Source organism: Hesperophylax consimilis, chromosome 23 (genome assembly GCF_061612785.1).
Source record: "Hesperophylax consimilis isolate HC1 chromosome 23, BYU_Hcon_1.0, whole genome shotgun sequence".
NCBI classification, from domain to species: Eukaryota; Metazoa; Arthropoda; class Insecta; order Trichoptera; family Limnephilidae; genus Hesperophylax; species Hesperophylax consimilis.
This window is the reverse complement of record NC_142858.1, coordinates 24,745,816-24,764,920: the sequence shown is the minus strand read 5'-3', so window position 1 is coordinate 24,764,920 and position 19,105 is coordinate 24,745,816.

The following is a 19,105-nucleotide window of genomic DNA, read 5'->3' as shown; positions in this document are numbered from 1 at the left end:
ACGCGCATCTCTATCTGCGCACTCCCCCGCGCATCTATCACTGCGCTCTTATGCGAATCACTCCTCCTTATACAGAGAGACATGCATGTTTAATTGCCGCAGTAATGCTCTTGGTTAATGACGGATCAATTGATTTTATCGACTGATGTGTAAAGCAAGAATACTGGAATCGATTTCAATTTAATCATTCGGTTTTTTGCAAATAGTTTAAGCAGTTAGTTTCGGTTTAAGTGTGTAAATTCCGCGCTAGAGTCCCAACTGCTCCCAATCGTCTAGAACAAATGAAACTATGACATCCCCAATCGGTTGCGGGGTAGACGAGGGTGGGGAAGGGTCTGGTTATTCAGATCTGAGCAAAAGATGAAGAGAAGATTTGAAGCAACGAATATCTGAATTTCAGTGTTTCACCTGGGCGATATTGAAAGTATGTAACACTACATGCAACAAATACACTATATTTATATATATTTTGATGAAAAGAGACAAAAATAAATTTTACAAAAAACCGCAATCGCTGGATTCGTAGCCGAGGATCGTAACCACTAAACCATAGAGATCCTCAAAAACTTCCGCTAAGTAGGTACGTTTCTGTAACTGATTGTAGGTAAAAAATAAAGCTAAGTAAACAAAATTTTTACAGTGCTCTTGCGGTGATTTTTCACACAAACGGCGCTGTACAAATTACCCAATTATTACCAAAGTCAAAGTCCTGTTTTAACTCAACCATCTGCCTGTAAAATTATTTGTTACGTTCCGGTTCCGGTTCAAGATGGTAGCCTTGTTGGAAACTAACTTTTTATCCTGCGAGAGCTCTCATCAATGTGGTCTACGGAAATAATCAATAAAGTTTGAAAAACGATTTGTCATCAAGATGGTGACGTTTTTGTGGACAGATCGTGTAAATCCGCAATCAAAAAAAAAAAAATCACTTAAAATATTTATGGTTTATTTAACACTTTTTTTGTATTTACTTGCAAATCCTTACTGTTCATGCAATTTTAATATATGGAGCGTATTTCACTGTGAACTCAAGGCGGTAGGTAGGTAGATCGTTCTGTAATTATTGTAAAGTAGATAATTACTTCAGTGCCTACTTACAAATCTTATGATTTCTGAGGATGTTATCGTTTTTATTTATTAAATAAGAGAATCAGAAACATACTTTTTGGACGGGATGTTGTTCGCAGAACTACTAATCATCCATTCGTAATATTTCACTTACTTTTGCTTTTCATATTATCGATTTTAACGCCCTTCAGCAATAAAATAATTAAATTTTAAATTAATAATGCGTTTGCAAGACAACAAAACCTGTCTTGCAAACTTGCTGTCTATTCACCATTTAGTTTTATCTGATAAAAAAGAATCTAATTTGACTTAAGTTACATTCAGTAACCTAATTGCTTCCTATAATGTTCCAAAGTCTGCTAGTAATTAACTTAGCTACTATATCAATATAACACTCTTATTAAAATCCATTGTACAATTTCAGATATATCATTACATCTTTCATATGTACCTTTTATCGCTGCATTAATTTAGCTAAACTAACTAAATAGCAATCACGCCTGTTCGTAGGTGTTTGCAAAGAAGATGGACCGCCAAACAACTCTGTATTAGCACACACTCCTTGCCTCATTCACATTCACACATCGTTTCTGACATACTCATCTATTATTATTCTGACTCTTGACTTGGCCTGACTTCAATATCTGATTCAGTTGATCGCACGACTTATTTTTCCATTCACATTTGCGTAGTATATTCTCCTTATCATCAAAAATCTGAGCGTCCCTATTTTTATCTTACTCTTTTTTTTTAGATTCCCACATTTCTCGCACGATCATATAGGGTTTTACCACACGTACGCCTCAGGGATCTCATTTCTACAACGCCAGATTGGGTGAATGATTGATGAATGCAAACATGCTTTACAACAAACTGCTCATGTTTATTTCAATTAACATCAACAAAGTTACTATATATTGCTCTGTAATTTTTTTTTATTTTTTTTTATTGGCAATTTTTTTGATACATACAGGTACATATATGATTATACAAAACAAAAGACAGTAACAAAAAATCCCACAAAGGCGAAGCCTGTGCGTAGGCATTTTATGTTATGTATTCAAAACAGTGGTGGTTACTTTATCTATGGTTTAAATGAAAAAAAGAAATATGAATAAAGAAAAAAAAATAGTACATATAGTGAGATTTACATTACATTTTTATAGTTAGAGTTTTTGCGTATTTAATAAAAAACAGTTTAAAAGAAGTTAAGTTTTTTAATGTAGGTGGTAATGGCATATTTTAGGTTTCATATTCGTAGAATAAATTATTACTTTAATTACTTATTTTGTAGTATGGTTATTATATACAATTATAATTGAACTCTTTTGTACAACAGAACTCTCCATTTAAACTTGTATTTTACCTGCTTATATTGGAAACACTGGCATATTATGTTAGGACTACCTATAAAAATGTATACATGTAGAAGACTTAAATAAATATAAATATATTAATAACAAGGCGTAAATAAATAAATTATAAAACAAGATGTGTGATAGGTATCCTATATTGTACAGGGTTTTTCAATAAGAGGTGTTATTTTGAATAGCCTGCTATTTCGGTAGATGTTACTTTTGAAGGTTTCATTTTTTGACATTTGACAAGTAGAAACTACGCCATTAATAAAAATGGAACGATACACGCTTCAACAACGCATTGAAATTATTCAAATTCACTTGAGTGAATCAAATGCAAATCATCTTGAGTGATGAGGCCCATTTCCACCTCGGTGGCTTCGTCAACAAGCAAAATTGTCGCATCTGGGGCTCGGAAAACCCAAGAGTTATTGTTAAAAAGCCTCTCTTTCTTCAACGTGTGACTGTTTGGTGCACTTTATGGTCCGGCGGAGTCATTGGACCTTACTTTTTCGAAAATGAGGCTGGAGCAACAGTTACGGTGAATGGATTGCGCTATCGAGAGATGATTCATGATTTTTTTATGGCTTGAATTGGCTGGTATTAATCTGGACAACGTTTACTTTCAACAAGATTGCGCTACGTGCCACACAAGCAATGAAATCAATGATATTTTACGATTGAATATCAAAATAACAACTCTTATTGGAAAACCCTATACATAAATGAAAATATTAGTTGACGTATGGTAATTAATAACAATGTGATAACAATAGCTTGTGCGAATTAACTACTTGTCGGAATGAAAACTGTTTGCTTTTCCGCAAACAGAGTACTTATGTAATTATATGTGCAAAGTTCTATGGAATCTAATTACCCAGAACGTCACGCAAATGCAAAGCTAACTTAATAACAGGTATGTATTTTATAAACCCGAAAGGGTTCATTACAGGCAGAACAGTTATTATTAGTGACTCGAGAATAACGAGTCGATAATTTATTTTTAATGATTTCCTTTTAGCACTGGTATAAAAATTTACACTTCTTCTTTTCAACTTCAATCATGTGACCTCGTTTTTTTTATTTATGGGCAAATGTGCTGAAAAGGACTTAAGGACATAAAGATAAAATTTCAGGTTTTTGGAGGAAAGAGGAAAGAGCATGGCGGAGAAATCCACCTCAATTAGCAAATAAAGTACCTATATAACAGTGGCATGTAGAGAATTTTGACCACTCTTCGCAATTACCGAAAAATAAAACATTAAAAAACCATTTGATATCTCACAAGAACGCCTCTATCTGTACAGTGCAAAGACAGGGGAGCTATGTCGTCACCCGGTTGGGCAGCGTTGTGAAGTGGGTTAAGGTAGGAGCTGTACAGAATGATTTATTAATTCTGGTCTTGAAGAGGCCCGGGTTTTATGAAGGAGGAAAAACAGTAGGAGCAGGTAGCTCGTTCCACAAATGATTGTTGTTTAATCTCAAGTGACCTACCAGGTAAGTACTGTACTGTATATTATCTCCATAAATAGTTAGTAATAACATAGATCATTGTATAAATGTATTATGTATTTGTGCAGCGCCCTTGAGGTGATTTTGCATAAAAACGGTGCTATACAAATCATTCAAATATTATTATTATTATTATGAGCCGTCTTACACAAAAACGAGTAAAAAAAGCGACTTGTTCTCATGAAATGAGACACACCAAATGTGAACGGTTGTTCCGCTCATGTACGTCGAATTACACACATCAATGCTGCTAGATCCTTGGAGCAGGCTCCACTAAAATACCTGTAGAACAGACTCAGCATGCCCACATTGTGTCTTTGCATTGGATATGGCAATTTGTTTCTGAACAATCAGACGTACCGTCCTCTTTTCCACATAATCAAGATGGTTTATCAAGTATTGTGGGTATCTGGCCCAGAGGCGTGTGAGAGAGAACTGTGGGGCGTACTTAATATTTGCATAGAACTTGTAGCTGGTTACTGTTGAAGAATCTGCTGACCCTATACAAGATGCTTAAACGCTTTTCTTTGAATCTAAGAATATGCAACTGAACAGCACCGTCAAAAATCGTATTGATATTCTAAATAAATACGGTTCTAAACCAAGTATCTTTCATTTTTAATGATTATCAGGTAAGGTACTGTCAGAGAGACCTCCACCTCAAATCGAAAAAAATAGGTGAATATGGTAGAAAGCTATTTAAATAACCGATGCGGATACTATTATTTGTGCTTCCCTTTTTCTCAATATAAATGCTTTTAAATCTCGTGTAAAATAAAAATATTCATTTAATATAAAACAAAGGATATGTTTTAAGTATTTTTATGACTATCCCACAGGCCTCTGGCATTTTCTGTCACAAGTTAAATAGTATATATGTAGTATACAGTATATATATAAATTTAATATATCTGAACTTAGCAGAAAAATAAAATTTTTCAAAAATGATGAAATACGATTTTAAAGTGAAAATTTATTTTTGGGGTACTATGCCGTGGTGCGCTCCCTCCTTCTTTAGTCAATTTTTCGGACAGTATTACAGTTTCCATCATCAGGGCAGATCTGAGCAACACAGCATAATACCCCAAAAATTAATCACTAATACTTTTGGCCGTGAAAATCTCAAAGCATAGGCTTTCAAATTTTGTAATTAGAAATATGTGAATATTTTTTTCAATATAATTCTGTTTAAAACAAACACAAAAAAATGATTAGGAAATTGGTGCGTTCACCTTACGTTTTTGTAACTGAAATTACTGATAACGAAAAAAACACAAACATTTTATTAGAAAATTGTATCATAAAGGTTACCGTCACTTCACTTTATATCGTTTCGTATAAAAATGGTGAAAAAAAAATTGTTTTATATATTTTTTAAATAAACATATTTTTTTTAATTATATGCAACTATTTAAAATACATATTCAAATTGCAGTCTCTCATTTAAAACAAACATAACTATGTTTTCTTGGGAATATCGGATGAACTTGTTTTCTACCTCCACATAACGGAAATATGGAATTACAAAAATAACTAAACATTAAAGAATCAACAATTATTTGTATTACTTTTTTGACAGGTACATCCTGAAATTAATATTATTTGTGTATCCACACCTAGTGGTTATGAAAGGGATTCCAGGATAAGTGTGATATTTCAAGGGCCAACATCCATTCCTTGGGAGGTCCCCGAGATGATGTGAAGGGTGCTCAAGTGCCGAAGTAATTCCGGTATTCTGTATATAATAATGATGTAGATAAAAATAGTCATGTTCTAAGTGTGAAGAGCTCTGTGCTTTGACTCTTCGTAAAGCAGCAAGGTGTAAATAAATAAAATAAAAACTTATCTTCAATTTTTTACAGTGGAATAACTTTCTGACAATATCTGGATTGCATTTAGTTTTAGGGTGAAATTTAGCAATCATACATAAAGCAGTCAAAAAATGTTCGTTAAGAAAATGAAGATTATGTTGGTAGATCTCCGTCAAAGTATGATTCAGTTAACCACTCCAGCGATTGAGGGTCATATTTTATAAAACTATCTTTATCTTTTTACTGCGCAAATTCTTAAATTTTTTGACCTTAGAAAGAGAAATTATAATTATTTCCAGTTTTCCTCAAATATTACTGGAATAATAATAATAATAACTTTAACAATTATTTCTTAATTTTTATTTTATAAACGAGATAAAAGTGAAGATACAGTTTTCTTATAAATTCCCAAACAAAACGAACATGTTTTCGAAATATGGAGTACAATAAAATAATGTACGCACAGTCAATACAAAATTCTATCGTTAAATTACTAGTTAAAAAAATATTTTTTCGCAGAGACGAAACATTTCACTTTTGTATCAAAATTTAACAGTTTTGCCGGTGCAGGCCTTATTGTGGTATAAAATATTGGCCTTATTCAGCACATATCTGACTCTGAGTATAAGAGGAAAGTTGAACATGGGCACAATACTACGAGTAGGTTCACAAAGAATGAAGGTATGCTTGTACCTAAACATAATAATAAATACGGACAGCGAACCCTTGAGTATAATGTGCCTAAAATATATAATATGCTACCTGGTAATATTAAGAAATGCGAATTTCCAAATAGAGTCAGATATTTGCTGAAAACATGGCTACTAGGTAGAAATAATTTGTATTAGGCGATTTAATGTGTAAGTTTATTGTTATTGTATAAATTAAGGTCTAAGTTGTAATCTGTAAAAAGTTGTAATAAAAATTCTGTTTGACAAACTACTTCACTGTAGTTTAACGGCATATATATGAAATAAAAAAAAATAAAAAAATCTCTTAATTTTTCTATGATTGGAGTAAAAATGTAGTTACCGTTTTTGACAACATGTTTCACGTTTTATATTAAAATTTTATTATTTAGAAATATTAATGTTTATTTTTAATGCATACACCCGAAAGATATTTTTTTATAGTTTCTAATACAGTATTTTTTACGGAAAATTAAAAAAATAAGATGTATATAGCGCATTTGAAATACACAGAAAACATTGCAAACTGAACAAGAGCGATGAAAGTACTGATGGGTTAAAAATGACGTTAGTTGGTCTGGTTGAATTTTCTTGTGGTCAGAGCACTTCCCCGGCAAGTAAGGGGTCCTGGGTTCAGATCCTAGAACCGTCTGAATCTTGTCTGTATTTTCTGTTTCGTATTTTTCGTTAAGAGTTGTTAATATTGAAAAGTTTATTTCACGTTAATCATATGCACAGAATTTGGAGAGAGAGAGAGATTAAGATGAAAATACAAGTTAAATCTGAGTTAGTTGTATGTAGTTCTACTTAACTTCTGTACTACCAAATGAGGTATGTAATCAAGTTAACATTTGTTTTATTATAGCTATGCTGAAATTTAAATAATTATTCTGTAGGTAGGTACCAAATAACTAATCTGGAGTTCATCGCACTTGAGTGAATGGGTATTTCAGTATCCCTTGATAACTATCTACTATAGTAAGTATATATTCGCTTTGGGTATAAAATTCGACTAACTAAAAATGCCCCTAGGTCCTAGAACAGAAAAGTAAACTTTAGACTGTCGAAATAAATAAAACATTTAATTTTAAATCAAAAATCGGAAATGAACGTTATCCTATGTGCTATTCTATATGACAGCGACTTTGTCAGCTTATCGAGAGGATGGTGAAATAATTGCATGCAGCCTTCAGTTCATAAATCATAAGGGTTAAGGTTTGAATTCGGGCAAGACGTGACTGAACAATAACAACAAAGTGTTAAATTGTAGCAAGAAACATTTATTATATATATTCTTAGATATAAGTTAGACAAAAACGACATACTTTTAACCAAGGGAGTAGCTATAGAATTCTAAGGGGGGGGAGATATCTAGTGACTTATGGCTAAGGCCTATAACTACTTTATATATAAATATATTTACATATGTAGAAACTAAACTCTTTTTTATTTTAGTAGCGTCAGAGGAAGAAGGAATTTTTATAATATTGGGGTGTTTCATAATTAATTTTAGAACACGTAATCTAAAAGTACTATTTTTATGCCGGTGGGTGCATTATATACGCATCCTCCCCTCCCTTACATGCGTCCGTGGTTGTAATGCAATCTTTGTTTTAACCAGAAAACCGAAGTCGGTTTTATCAAACATAATTTTCGCAAGCGGTTAGTTTCTCCGTCAAGAACTCTGAAATAATCACCGCATTCCTCATCCGCGAAGATAATCTAACATGCATCTTTAGTCGAATTTCTAAAACCGAAAAGTCTATTCGATGAATAAATGTAACTTACAGTACACCTACGCGAAATATTGTTTGGCTGCGCGAGTTATAAAACTCATCGCTTTCTAGACATATCAATATTTTCGTTCTGATTTCAGGTTCTAAGAGGATAGATCAAACATCGATGTTTTAGGAAGTTTTCATCCCTCCAGGGGGCTGTGGGGAAAAGGCTGCCACCTCCCAGTCACGATATCACGGAGCCTTGTTGACAGTCTTATTATAACACGGCGGCACAAGCCATGAATACAAAGTGGATGCTTTATAAAAATGTTTGGATCCCATTCACCCTTAAACCATGGAACCTATATAATATTATATAGAGTGGGCTGTGGGGGCAGGGGATTGGACGACATCTTGTGGCACACCCTGTAAACCTGAATAACCCACTGAGGAGGCCCGGGTCAAAGCCGGGATGTTTGATTGTCGTGGTCGGCTTTCAGCGCCATTTTTATGCATGTCATTTTTCACGTCGCGTGGACAGCATAACTAAGTAGATTGGGATGAGCCTCTTCGTATTCAAGTAGTTATACAAATTGCTTTTTTTAATGTCATTATTTTCCGCCATTTGTTACAGTGTTGTCCCGTTAAGAGAGAAGTGCTGGGTTCGATTCCAAGTTGCGACCATTACCTTTTTATTGTCAGTGTCTTTTCTGTTTTGTGTTTCTTTCAGATTTGAAAATGTTATCTTCTTCAATGATTAAATTTTACGATAAAGTTTAAAAGCTTCTGTAAATTATTCCAATAAATTGTATACCTATTAATTCTATTCTTACTGTAAATCCGAGACATTTTTCAGGTTGCAAATATATTTGTTTAGAACTTTGTAATAACGCAAAAAGATTTTGGGAAATAGTTATGCATAAAATTGGTAACTTTTTAATTAAAATATATTATTAATAATATTATTTCGAAAATAGACGACAATGGCTTAAATAATAGATAATTGAAAGACAGAAGATCTGTAAAGGGTTCGCACAAACCCTTTAACTTAAAATACAAATATTTTTTCATTAAATTCTTACATATCATTGTGATTATTTTTTATCTTCCACAAATTACCATAATTACTTTAGGGTGAAGCCAAAAAGGATACATACTACCTAGTAGTGATAGATCATGCTAGGTCTACCTCTCTCGTCACCTCACATCTCATCTGCTCACACCCAAGCTGTTGTTCTGTTATTCAAAGTCCAGAAACTATTCAATTCAAGAATTTGATATTAACGAATCCATAAAAAGGAAAAAAACCTATTTTTCTCTTAAATTTTTAACTACTAAAATACAAAACGATACAAATGTACCACCACAGCCAAGAGTACTCCAGTCCCGCTGTGACCGATACACTTAGGGCACTGATTTGTTAGGACTTGGAACAGGTGCACTGAAGATGGGATAGAGGTTGGAGTTTACTTGACTGGTGTACATGGCAACCTAGTAAGCCAATATTAGAATTTAGGACAGGCAGGATTAAAGGAATAGATTTTTTCTTCCTCTTTATATCTTTTTTCTGCTTGGCTCTTCTTGTGTCTGCTTGTCTCTTCTTTCGTCTTATTTATTCTTCTTGCCTGTTATTGTCTCTTCTAGTCTCTTATTGACTCTTTTCGGTTCTTCTTGCTTCTTCAGGCTTCTTCTAGACTCTTCAAATGTCTTCCTGCACCTTTCTGCTGCAATATGTCTTTTCTTGGTATGTTCCAACTATTTGTAAGAAATGTTGTTACCCTGTACCTATGACGCATTCTTTTCATTTCACATTTTACTAAAATTGTATAACTTGGATATTTATCTACATACCTTGTGAATATAAACATCTTGAGTATTCCCATGAAACAGCGCCCTTAATTACATAAACTTATTTGGGAAGATCACAACCTTATTCGTTTGAAATAAAAACAATTTATTATCTGCGCCTCGCTCCACGACACTTTTACAAAGATGGCGAATTATTCTACACCCCGTGTCAACGAAGTAGCCGACACGTACACTTCCCCCTTTGTCATTTTCCGGTTGGGCGTAAGAAGAAGCGAGAAAAGTGAATCTCCGGACACCTTTCTCATTCCCTCCCCCCCACCCAGTTCTGGTTCCACCGTCTCCACCCGACTACCCTTCATTCCCCACCTCCGCCCAGCCGCCCCCTCCCCGGGGAAGCCAATAAGCCGGTGGAACTGGCGTCGCCACACAACTACGCGTCTTGCTTACCTGAAATAAAAGTGACAAAACTTCTGAAATGGCTTCGGAATATTCGGAAAGTAACGTTAAGCGTTCTCCCGTAACGTTTAGGTGACGGTATCTATTGATATTTGTAACACTGAGAGATATTATTATTATGCATAGTTAAACAATTCATCTAAGAAATAACATAGATACTTGATTAGAACTTACTCATGTATTTTTTTACACTTAAACAAAATATTAAAATCAATGTCATCAAATATTACCGCCTGAAATTCGATTTCAGATAGATTCGCTGTTTCCAAACGTATCCTAATATTAAATACTGTTTTTAAACCAGATAAAAGACTCTTTCCGATTTTAATATTATTAACCGACATATTATATATTCTGTAGAAAAACGTAGGAAAGACTTTGATCTTATCTGCATTTTCAAAATTATTATCAGTATGATTGACTCACCTACTTTGTTGCAACTCATCCCTTTCAATATTCCTTCCCGTAGACTCAGAAATAATTAACTTGTTTTTCCTCAAACATGTTTTATATACCTATTAACGATGTTTTTTTCTTGTAAATTTTATTTATCACTTCATATGAAACTAAAAAACACATATACTTAGACAAATGAATTAGGTATAAAGGTTATTGTGACATCACTTTTTTGGTTTAATGGTTAATAGGTCAAGATTTTTTGTATTGATATTGTTCATACATACTTATATACTTAGTATCCACTTATTGTATGCTTGTAATTGTATAAATATTACTACGAGTGTGTTTAAGTATTTGGTTTGCCTTTGAGTGTGTGTCTGCCTATGAGTACGTTGACTGTATTAAATCTATCCGTCTGTGTATTTTATACCTTTTTACTGAAGTAACTTGAAATGCTATTCTTTTTTATCTATTTTAAATGTGTGCTTTAGTGTAATAATTAATATTATTAAATTTTCCTTCTGACAATCGGCTTTGTAGGTATTTTAATGAAGAAGAAAAAAAAATGATCATGATAAAATTTGGCGAACCTTGATTGACTAAGTGAATCTTAGTTTTTAAATGCAAAGATAAAATTTGGTGTTCTCTCTTTCTAAAACTTTTTTTCAACAAACTAACCATCACGCCGTTTCTCTGCAGGGGTAGTTAAGACAGACAACAACACTCGGTCTTGGCACATACTCCATGCCTCATTCACATTTATACATCATCCGATACATACTCTTATGTTCTTCTAACTCGTTCGTCCATTGGAGTTCCTCAAGGATCTGTTTTGGGACCGCTCCTATTTATTTTATATATTAATGATATAGTGAAGTGCTTAAAGTACTGTTCCATCAAACTTTTTGCAGATGACACACTTTTATATATTATAGCAAATAATATTGAAGATGCGTTGTCAAAAATACAAAATGAACTTAATGAATTATCTAAGTGGTTAAACATAAATAAATTGAAATTAAATGTAACTAAAAGTAAATTCATGGTATTAGGGAAAAAACTAAACGTACATACTGTCCTAAATATAGACAATCAAAATATGGAAGAAGTAAAAGCAATTAGTAAGTAAGTAAATTAAGAAGTAAAACTAGTTAGTTAGTTAGTTAAAAGAAATTAAATACTTGGGAATCATAATAGATAACAAGTTAAAATTTAACACTAACTTTGAAATTTTAAATAAAAAATGGCGAAAAAGGTTAATTTCTTAAGTAGGATAAAAGGAAAATTGGACATTAAAACAAGGATATTGGTCTACAATACCACTGTAGCATCCCATCTAAATTATTGTACAAGTGTAATATTTCTAAGTAACAAAACCCAAATTAAGAGAATGGAAGTAATCCAGAACAGAGGCATGAGGTCAATACTGTGTTGTAGCAGGTACACCAGAATAAAAACCATGCAACGTCAATTCAATATTTTAAGTGTGTGGCAACGATTAGTTTATAATACCTTAGTGTTTATTTATAAGCTAAAAAATAAAATGTTACCTGACTATATGTCAAAGAATGTTAGAATTAATAGTGCAGTTCATTTATATCCTACGAGAAACTGCAACGATTTTAGGCTTCCTAAAACACACTTATCAGAAACACATAACAATATTTATTATAAAGGTTTTAAAATGTTCAATGAACTCCCGGTAATTGTTAAGGAAGCTAAAAGTCTTGCAGTTTTTCGTGGATTATGTCTCAATGTTGTGAAATCTAAATTTTAGTATGTAAGAAGTAAATAATATTGTAGTAGTCATAGTAAATAATATATTAGGTATAAGATGTAAACTCTTATAACTAAATAAAATATACATTAAAAAAAAAAAAAAAAACTTCTTCTGGCAAACAGTTTTATATTTATTTATTGGACAATTTGCATAGCGCCGCTTTTGTGAGATTTCACCTCAGGGACGCTTTACAGTTGATGCAGGTATTACAAAAAATATAAATATTACAAGAATAAACTATTAATAAATAATTAAAATGAAGGAATAAAGGAACAGGTGACACAAATATAGAAGATGGAGACTCTGCAGCAAGAATCCTACGTGGTGAAGAAACTGGACCAGCTGCTGCAGCGAGAGAGTCCACCGCGTCCACCAACAGTGCCAGCACGAGGTTTGTCAACCGTCCAGGTATTTGTCTGCTGCTAATAAAGCGATATTATATTTTTTCGTGATAGAAAATGAGATAGAGCAAGATTTATGAGAACGTGTCATTTGGTGACATATATGGCAGTACGCTTGAAAATTTTTCGATTGAATTATAAATAGGCTCATCTTAACACCTACCATTTCCACATTAATTAATAATCAATATGTACTACCCTGGTATTGTATTTAACAGCTTTGCAATGTGTAATGTGTGCTTTAATGTAAGTTCTCATTCTGGCAATTGATCTCGCAATTTCCTCCCGCCCCCTCCCCTTCACAGCCAACTCCGACTCGGCGATCTTCACTCCTCGAGGATTAAAATGGATTAGAACACTGAACAGCGGGTAGAGGGATGCGCCTATATTTTACTTATTAAAGCTCGGAAAATTTAATAAAAAAAACTTTATATTATTGAACTTTATGGTACACATATTAACATTGCTATTTGATCATTGATTCTAAGTACCCTGCTTAGGTAGTGGTGTACTAGATAGATGTCGGTGAGTCTAAATTTAAGCTGAATTAATAAACGTTGCTATCCACCCAGTGTCTTCGGACATTTTCGGAGTAAGAGGGGAATTTTGGCGGGTGTTCCAAACTATTTCAAAAAATATTTTGAACATTTGATACTGTCAAACACATTCAAACGTGTCCTCTTTAAATTGATTTGCCTATAGACGATTACACGTGGTGTTCTATTGCTTACTTATTTCCGGATGTTTCGGGACTAAAAATACAACGGTTCTATTGGTTTTGGGAAATCATGAAAATTGGAGTATCTGGAAAATCACGATTTGTCTGAAAGGGAAAATTAGGATAAGACGGATTAAAGCATATAAGTAGGAATATTTTAAAATAATAAAAATCTAAACCCACTCAAAGAACAAATCAATTCTGCGATCTTAAGTAGTGATGTCTCACAAGGGCAATGCTGGGATAAAAGCTATCTACAGGAAGGATTAAAGCATAGTAGTTATGTTTTAAAATAAAAAAAAGATCGCCCTGATAAAAGTTCATTAAATGGATTCCTTCGAAGAAAATGATATTGCCCACTAAAATGAGACGCGTTTAACAATATAGACCTCATTAATGAGATGCCCCTCCGAACCGGTGTCGAATTGACGTTGACACTCGTGTTAAGCGCTAGTGTAGGACGCTGGCGCTTTCGGCGAGGCAAATTCTGCTTAAATTCAACGTTAAATGCAGAACTTTGTGCTTAATAGGTCCTTATTTTTTTTAACCGAGGAAAATGTTTTAGAGATTGAAATTTACTTCAGTAAAGCACGAATATGTTATGAGGAAGTCATTATATATAATTGGACAAGGGCACCTGCGTTAACACTTGTTCAGATATATTCTGAATGACTAATGTTTTACTGGGATGAAATGATCATGTTGTGACATTTTTAACTATATTTTGATAATAAGCCGTACTCATTTTTCTCTTTGTACGAATACATGTATTAGTCCTAAATGTCCGGAAACCAAATAATCTTCAATGTATGGAATGCTGTAGGTTTGAAGAAAGTGGAAGGGAATGTGAAAAAGGATCTTAGAAAGAATATGTAAGGGTTATTAGGTTAGGAGAATATAAACAATGTGCTCTAATGGATTGAAAAATATAATATAATACGATGGGTATATAGATAGTCAGCGGTATTGATAGATCGTCTGATATGATGATAGATGATTTCAGAAAGAAGCGCATTTCTCTTCAGGCTGTAGCTCGGACATTGCGGAACTGCATTAGACAGTAATTTTAGAAAGAATAAAACGTAACATCATTCTTTGCAACATCTCCTATTAATATTTCCCTTAATAAGAGAACTCCGTTTATCATCTTTCAATACAATCAGAGACATATATCGTATTTTCAAAGAGATACATTGATCATTTTCTCTTAGCAACAAGTATAATCGAAACGTCATTAGGTATAACGAAAGGAAATAATAAGAAAAACGCCCCTGGAGACAAGGAGGGCGAACAAAACTGCCCCCACAAAACACTATAAAGATGTGCCGGACCGAGTACATAGTGAGAGACTATCTCCTCCGCTGATTGCGACACGTAGCGTCTTAACACCCTTTCACGCCACCCGGTCTATTATTTGGGTGGACATCCCTGTAAGTTGGCCTGCCACCCCGACAAGGGCAAACACAACCTTACACACAATAATGGCAAAGCCGTCCGCAGATCCTTCTAGAACGTGTACACAATATTGTCACAAAATGGAATCTTTTTGTCCGCCAGAATGTGTGGTGTTATTATTTTACAGCAGAGATCGCCAACCTTAGTGGAATACTCAAAAGGCTTAAGCCGGATTGTTTCTAAAATTTGATTTTGGCTAAATAAATTTAGCAGCACCAAATTTGACTACTAATCTTTCCATTCCGGAAGATCTTATAATCAAAAACAGACAAAGAGTTTAGTGTCCTTGAATGATCCAGGCGATTTTTTACAAAAATAGACTAATTATTGGGAAACTTTGCCAAACCGATAACTCGGACTAAATAAGTATATATAGACATAAATATAGCAATGAACGTTGTGAGAAGGTAATTAATTCTGTACCTCAGTAGTCAAACATCGGTTGTCCAGTTTTTTTGTGAAAATGAGTTATGTATGAGACCTTGTTAGTTTTTTCAGTATCTACACAGAGGTATAAAGACGGTTGTCCCACGACAGTGTGAAGCTTAGTTAGGCCAACATAAAAGGACTGGTATCCATATAATGTTCGAAAGAAAAAAATTACTATTTCTTCTCTCCTGAACAATTTCAAAAATGTGACAACCGACCTTTGACTTCTGAGGAACGGAATTAGTTTTCATTCTGTAAATTAATTACCTCTAAAAATAATTAATATCACAATAACACAACAGAAATTCTTTTAAATTGAAAACTAGTAATATAAATAAAATTGGTTAGTTTCATTTAGTTTAAAATAAAGATTAACTGAATCACTCAAAATTAACAATAATGCAGACGAATATGACATAATTATTCAATGTATTAGTAAAATTTTATTATACAGTCACCGATAAACTTTAACACCTTGTTGCTATTAAGATTCTTCAAAAAATCTCTTTCACTCGATATTTAATAATAATATTGCTATTACAATGTTCAAGAAAATCGTCCCAAATGCCCACAGAAATTTCATTATTATTTATGTTTCTAAAAACTGATACTATCCCTAAACTAGAACAGTTGCGAACCCCTAAACAGCAGACATACAAAAATATGCTTCTCCCGCTTTGGCACATGATGAATTCGCTTCACCATCCCGCTCAGACCCAAAGAAAATCTTTGACTAGAGGTAATAGCAGATTCTGTGAAAAGCTTCAGCGGACATGGTTGGACATCGTTCCTTACACACACGGAGGCTGTGTGCACAAGTTTCTCCCAGCCCGGCACAGTTGGGGGGCTACGGGGGGGGGCGGAATTTGTAAGTGAACCCCTGTTACAATGTGTCGCCTAACAGGGACATGGTCCAGTGGTGTTTGGAAAAGTGGGCGCAATTTTTCCGAGAACTTTCCCAGTGTGTGTTACGAGTATTTTAGTGCCGCTGTTTCTTTTTAAAAATGGACAACGATCTCGGTTCTAGCAGCTTAAAATACTTATTATTTAGGATTTTATTCAACTTCCAACTCATGTACTCAATGTGTTGAATATTGTTTCTTCGGTAGATAATACCATGAAAGTATGTCTTCATAAACCTTAAAACGCTTTATTAACCTCGAGATATTACAGACCTAGTAATGCTTTATAAGATAATTCACACTTGTATTGATAGTCCGTACCTATTTCAAAATATTGATTTCAGATGTCCGTTAAGAGTTACTCGATCTCCGGACATATTTTATATTCCTTAAAGTAATACTAATTATCTTGAAAATGTATTTAGAAGAACAAGCTGTAGCACGTTTAAGAGATTATGCTGAGACATTGATTTGCTTCACGAACCTCACTAAATTCATAAAATTCATAAAAAAATAACATTCAATCGAATATGTCTGAAAACTTCTTATAATTTTTTTTTCTCCGTCACAATTCCTTCTTTTTTCGCGGTTCTGCTTTCAGTTTTAATTGAATAGCAAAGAACCAGCACAATTTACAGTAATTTTATTATATTATTGAAATTCACAGCATATTTGAATGTATAACTAGAAAATATTTCAAAAAACACTTATTGTATATGTAACTAGTTGAATTTTATCAGAACTGCATATATTATATTGTTATGTATTTTTCTTTTCTTTAATTTGGTCATAAATTTTTTATGTCGATATTTTATTGGTAAATGATAAAAACTATGAAATATGAATGCATAAAGTCGGTTTCTAACGACAACCAATAAATTAAAATAAAATAAATGAGCATAAAGCATAACACTTTTGTATTTAAATAATATATTGTCAGACAGTTTTTCACAACATTCTCAATACCCGCCTACGCGAAAACTCTTAGGGCGGGTGTTTCACGAAATTTGAACAATTCCTCGAATTTGAAAGTTAAAATTATTTTTATTTTTCATAATTGGCTATTTGTTTCACACTACTTGGATAAATTAAATATAATAATAACTTCAAAAGAACTCTCGTAGAACTTGCTTGTTAAATTTAAAATTTGATGAATTGTTCAAATTCAGTGAAACAACCCGTCCTAAGAGTGGTTATCATTACTTTATCCTGACATAACTATCCTTCATTTTGAAGAACTAGTTTTACATAATAAACTCCCTATTTTTATAATGGAAGGGTATAATATATGTATAATGGCCCCACCCTACATCTCTGAACTATGCGTCCCGGAAAACACTGGTCTGAGGCAGTCAACTCTTAGATCAGCAACATCATCAGCTGTAGGCAGACTGATAGAACCTAAGCGCAAGCCAAATACTAAGTTTGGTGATCGCGCTTTCGGAGTATCTGGGCCGAAGGCTTGGAATAAACTCCCTCCGGAACTAAGATCCATAACAAGTCCAACAGAATTTAGGTCTAAACGAAACACTTACCCTTTTAAGCTGTCGTACCTTTAAATTAAATATACCATTCCTGAGAGAAATTCCAATTTTCCTGTTCAATATTCTAAATCCTGTAACAAAATTTCGCTAATAAACAATTAGTTAATGTTAATTAAGTGTTAATCTCAAGTGACCTACCAGGTAAGTATGGTACTGTATATTATTTTTTTTATTATTTTATTTTTTATTACAAGATAATACATTACAAAATGATAACAAAGTAATAATGTATTATTCCCAATGAGTTTATAAAACTAATTTCGGGAAAGACAACATTAGAAAGGACAAGGCAAATAAATAAAATACATTAAAATAAACACATTAAAATAAATAAACGCAGATGTTATTATGGAGTTCCAGAGAAAGATTGTGTTAGTCATTAATGAAACTGCTAAGGAAATAGCTTTTAAGAGATTTTGTCAATGTTTTTTTGTTCGTTGCTGGAAGTTTTAAATTACTAGGTAATGCGTTATATTGTTTATGTGCAATGTATTGTAAGGAGTTAATTCCAAATTTTGTCGTGTAAGTAGATGACGATAAATGTATTTGATTTTGTGATCTGTTTTGTGTTGGTGTATGTCAGAATTAAAGACTGGTTTAGTGTTGGTGTGTGAGGAGTGTTGAATTATTTGTAGAATGGCAGTTATGATGTTATACTTTGGCAGGACTGTAAAAGGAAGTATTTGTGTCTGTGAGTATATATCTTTGACATATATAGCCAGTAAAACATAGACTATTTTAGAAATGTGTTGTATATTTGTACAGCGCCATTGAGGTGATTTTGCACAAAAACGGCGCTAGAAGAATCATCCAAATTCTATTATTATTTTGTATGCAGAGTTGAGCAGATCTTGTCTAATATCTTTTAATCTGAGCTTTAGGAAAAGAAAAATTTAATGTGTAATGCATTATTCAATCTGTTCTTCTCATCAATTCGCTACAATTTAAAACAAAGGATTTAAAACAATTATTTTTAGCTAGCTTAGATCCGTTAAAATCACGGGATATTGTAATAATGAAAGTATTTATAATTATTTAAAAAAACATTGTAAAGTA